Source organism: Lytechinus pictus, chromosome 4 (assembly GCF_037042905.1).
Source record: "Lytechinus pictus isolate F3 Inbred chromosome 4, Lp3.0, whole genome shotgun sequence".
Classification (NCBI taxonomy): domain Eukaryota; kingdom Metazoa; phylum Echinodermata; class Echinoidea; order Temnopleuroida; family Toxopneustidae; genus Lytechinus; species Lytechinus pictus.
Genome location: NC_087248.1, coordinates 6,283,394 through 6,289,013, shown reverse-complemented (window position 1 = coordinate 6,289,013; position 5,620 = coordinate 6,283,394).

Sequence of the window (5,620 nt, the reverse complement as noted above, 5' to 3'; positions counted from 1 at the left end):
TATATATTATTTGTCGTCTGTTTCATTGTTTTCTCATGATAATAGTTATGCACATCCGATGCATTTTATTATTATTATTATTATTATTATTTATTCGGCATTTCAGACAAACAAAAACCATTCATAGAATTCGTAATTGGTTTTCAAGAAGTTTATCCATTCAATAGATTGTATTTGTGCTAATGATATTGATATATTTTGAATCATATTGCAACAGTGATACATCTAATTAGAGAAAGCTTAGTTTGGATGTAGGTTTATAGATTGGCCTGGATTTTAAAGAGCATCGTACATTTGCACAAAAGTGACAAAGATGATAAATTTCTTGTGTAATCCCCTTTAATCTTAGCAATCATAGCTGTTAAATGGTGGCCATTCTTGATTGGTTTTATTTGACCATTCTGAAAGAGGGATGGATTGAAGGAGGTAGGGGGGGGGGGGGATAAGCAGAGAGGAAGTCAAGTGTGCTAGATAGCCAAAATAGGAAGGAGGAGGACGGTGGGGGAGGTGAAGGGTGATGGACCGAAAGGAATGAGATTGAGAGGATGGGAGGGGGGATGACGAGGAAGCAAATGACAAATTTTTTTTTAATGATATTCATTTTAATGACGGAATACTTGTTGATTCCCTGTCAGTGCCAGCTGTCAACACAATGACATCATCACAATAGTTGCAAATTAACGATGCTCATAAAGTAGGAAAATGAAATGAATAAAAACATTTTCATGCCAGACGCGAAACCTCGATTGACAAGGCGCCATAATTGCGTTACACTTTCCATGACGTCACAATTGAACAAGTCCGGTTGACTTTGGCTCGGTGTTGTGATTGGATGAGAGCGGTAATAGTTTCCTATCTACTGAAGCTAGCATGGGAATTTTCATTTATTTCGGTTGAACATAATGGTCATGCCTGCGTGATATATATTGTTCGGAAGATTGACGAAATGCGTGTTTCTTCCAAAACGGAAAGTGGCGGGGTCGGCATATTCTATGAATCATTTCGAGTACGTGCGGGTGCAAACATGCTCATGGACGGTTGGCGGAGAAGTCAATCATCTAAGTAAAATCGATTCTTGGAGAAATATTTATTCAGAGGTAGATGTCTTCTTGAGAGAGTGTATTCTCCCACCAGAATTTTCATCTGCTTATAAAAATGTTCATTTTCAGACTTCTTTGAGTGATCATTAGCTGAATCACTCGTGTTTGAGTAATTTATAGATTGAAAGACATATTTTCATTAGCTGGATATGGCAAAAAGAATTGGAACATTATTTTGTTGCCTTGGAGTCGAAGTCTGACAGCACTTCATCTAGATGGCATTTACAATCATTAACAAAATCTCAAATGATTTTTAAGCAGAGTTTAAGATGAACTGAATTTGGGATCATTCATGACTTTTGACTGATGGAACATTATGTTTATCTTTCTTAATCATTTTCAAAAGAAGTGATTTCGTGGCCTCTTCAAATAAGATTGCCATTGACGAGTTTCAGTGATTAACAATCCCTCTTCCGAACAAATCTCGACTTTGCGAACATTAAAATGACGACTCTATCACCAGCCACTTCGCCTGCACTGACGATCAGCGAACTAGCGACGACTATCACGGGTGGTGTGTCGGGTACGTTGCCCGATGCCGACGATGTCAGCACCACCATGGCGGCGACGACAATGAGTGGCTTTTCATCTTCAACACAGGAAGCGAGTGATAATTCGGGGTGGTCCTCGGGTTTTGATGATCAGGTGAGAAACAGGCTACCTGTCATAAAAAAAAAATAAAAAAAAAAACACTCCACATTTATTATATATTCGCCGAAGAGGCAGTGAACCCCACCAGAAAATGGACACATTTAAAGTATACATGTTCTGCTACTTTTTTTTAAATATTTTTTTTGATATTTAATTGTCAAGTCAAGTGTCAAGTGATAAGATATTATTACATTCAATGAAGTTGATTTCTCTGACTGTGCTCGCCGAACATTATTTTTATAGAGTTGTGTCTCCATTCAACACTCGGCATGAAGGTGTGCATTCTGGTGGGGTTCACTGAATTTTCAGCACCACGTCTGTAATGGATATGAAATCTAAATAAAATTTAGTATCAGTTTGTTTTAGGACGGAGACGGTAATTACATCGTGGTTATCGCGATGTTCAAGAACATTACGCGCTTAAATTGTATTTTGCGATTTAATGGTTTTTATTTTGTTGTTGAAAGAGGAAGAGAGGGAAAAGGGATATTTTCAAACTGGTATAAAAATTAAAATTCTTGTAATGGATAGTCCGTCGATCAAAACACTAGAAAATATACAATTATATGTCTTTAAATCCCCAGTGTCCGATTTCGATAGAGTTGTGATTGAAACAAATAATACTCCTAATAATTAAGATTATCACTTACATAATTATACAATTGATAATGGGACAAATCTCATTTTATAATTTTCAGGTAATTATTAAACACAATCCTTGAAATCGATAAGTGTAAATTTTGGTGATATATAATTTTTATTGATGTCATCGTTCGAATTGAACATTTTAGCGGGGGTACAGATGTCATTTACATTCTTAATTGAGGTGCAAGAGCAAGAATCAAGTGTTTATTTAGAATAATAAATACCTGCAATTAATTACAACTGTTGCAATGGAATCGACGGACCCGGTGCACATGAGATGTAAAATGTCAATTTTCACACGTTGTATGCATCACTATGTGTTTGGAAAACCCCATAAATATTTAATTCAACGAAAACTGTTCTGATTAATTGAAATTTTGAATACGACATGTTGATCATAATTTTTATATAGCCAACATGATTAATTCTGAGGATAGCTCATAGAATTCTTCCGTAGCTGTGGAATTGGTTCGATTAACTTTTTAAATGTGGGGACTATTTACCATAAAAAGCACCTGGATTAATTCATTGAGTTCCTTTGTCATGATTGATGAGTTTGAAGGTGACACGACATTTGCCCCTGCGATATTTGCTCCGGGCTTAATTCAGGTGTCTAAGCTACAGGGTTAGGGTTGCAATGGGGTTTTAGGTTAGGTGTAGGATAGGGTACACTGTAAAAAATGAAGTACTAATTTAGCACTTAAAGTGTTTGTATAGTGACTGCACTACGAGTGCTGATTTTCTAGTTCAAATTTAAACTAGAAAATCAGCACTCGTAGTGCATTTACTATACAAGCACTTTAAGTGCTAAATTAGCACTTCATTTTTTACAGTGTAGTGTTAGACCCAGGGTTGAAGTTGGTCATTTGATTAGTATTTGAAATTAAGAAAAAAAAAGGCAACATAAGATTTAAAAAAATATATAACAGAACAGGTATATTTTAGGTTGTATTACAGGAAATTTATATGGTTTATGCATATACACCAAACATACCTTTTCTGTAATTTTACACAATGCGTACAAAATTACACATTGCACTGGGATTGCAGGTGTTCTCGAGACTCTGCTGCAGGAACTTTTGTTTATAAGGATAATTTTGCAATGTTTACAACAAAACGTAAGTCATGTTTGTCTGGGCTGATAAAAAACACAATGAATTAAGGTATTTTTTGTTATTATTTAATATAATATCAAATATTCTAGAAAGAGACTCTTTATCGCTAAAACTATAATAATTACCTTGATTCGTAGGTTTGGATCAAATTCTGTTATGGTGTGATTGCAGTCCTCGGTATCTTTGGTAATTTCATGGTGATGTTCACTGTAGCACGTGTCCGATCGTTGAGAACACTTACTAACATGTTCATCGTTAGTCTGGCTGCAGCAGACTTCATCACTTCGGTCTTTCTTATTCCACTACATCTGGGTAAGTTATTGATTTGATACTCTGCAGGGGCCGCGGAACGACCCCCAGCCTCCCCCCCCCCCCCGCTTCAGCGGCCCCTGCTCTGTACGATATGACCTGCATATAATCCTTAGAGCATGTTTATATCGTGAAGATGAACTCCTGGAATTCTTGCCAAAAGATCAAAAGAATCAACCTGTGTTTCCAACCACTGGAGCACAAGTTATCAAATCTTATTAAATCTTGTTCCACTTTATACTCCTTAAAATCAACTCTTAAAAGAAATATCATTCAATCTTATTCATCGCATACTTCAAATTAATCCCCATTAACCACTATGAATAAAAAAAATAAAAAAATAAATTATACTGCTATCTACAGCACCTGCACCTGCACCTGCATTGCACCCACTAATTTGTTCAGTAATCACCAATCTTAGTCACGAACCCTTTTTATGAGGCCGCCATCAATTACAAGCTCAATCGCTCACGATGGAGGTCTCCTGCGTTCATTTGTTAATGTTGCTTTTTATCATTATTAGAATGTGAAGTATATGCCCACACCATTTTTTTCTTCTAATTATGTATTATGTTTATATTGTATACATTATGGATTATTTCGTATATTGCAACCAATGTAAATATTTTTGATAATGTATTATGAACGCAGAAATAAAAATAAAACAAACAAACAAAACAAACAAGTTGACTGCATGGGGCACCAACCCTCCCACAAAAAGTTCCACGACCGAACACAAAAAAACATGAAAAAAGGGGGATGAGAAATGAAAAGGGTACGTTAGGTGTCGCATAGATTAGGATTTGAATTTTTAAAAGGTCATTTTTTTTCTTTTCTCTCTCTCTTGCGAGTATTTAGAAATTTCACCTGTACGTCGTGGTCCTTCATTAGGTCTCTACTTCAAATAATATTATGCAAGTAACCAGCATCACCGGATTATTGTAACAAAGAATCATTTCCTGAATGAGACTTTCTATCATAGATATCTTGTTAAAAGATATTAATTTTCAAACTATGCACATTCCTGGATCTCTATCTATCTATCTATCTACATCTATCTATCTATCTATCTTTCTTTTTTTATACAACCCTAATAATTCGACATTATGTTTCCATGCAGTAACGTTACATACACCCCTTAGCGTAACATACCCTTGTTTGCATGATAAGCAATGAAAATATATAATAAAACATGAAATATATAATAAAAAAGGTGCTTAATGTGTTAGGTAATCAGTTTCTTTCAATCAATTTTAATATCTTACATATTGAACGTTCCCGTATAAAATGGACCTTGGGCTGTTGTACCTTTTCCCTTCGTTGCGCAAGCGTGAACAATAACATAAATTAGTGATATTGATCAAAATTAATAACGTCTGTACGTTCTGTAAGTAAGTCTGATAACAGAAAATGAATATAGTCATAGCTATCAGCGATACTTAATACCATACTTATCTTTGAAGGAAAATAATGTTACATAATTATACATTATGTGTTTGAAAAGTGAAGTTTTATTAAGAAGAGAGTGAATATGCAATAATTTCATTTCATAAAATAAATAGATTTTGTTTTCATCCCAATGCACCAAAACTCCTTGTCAATCTTCATTTTCTCTAAGATAAAAACGCTGATAAAATTAATGATAAAATAAACTAAGATTTGTGGAGTTTGTTTACAGGGATGGGAGCAGGGGCATGTTGCATAGTACGTTTGCCATAAAAGTCTCGGGCAAACAAATTTATTCCATTGACAATAACACGTAGAAAAATGTCTGTAAAAAATTGCCAGAGATTTTTCTTT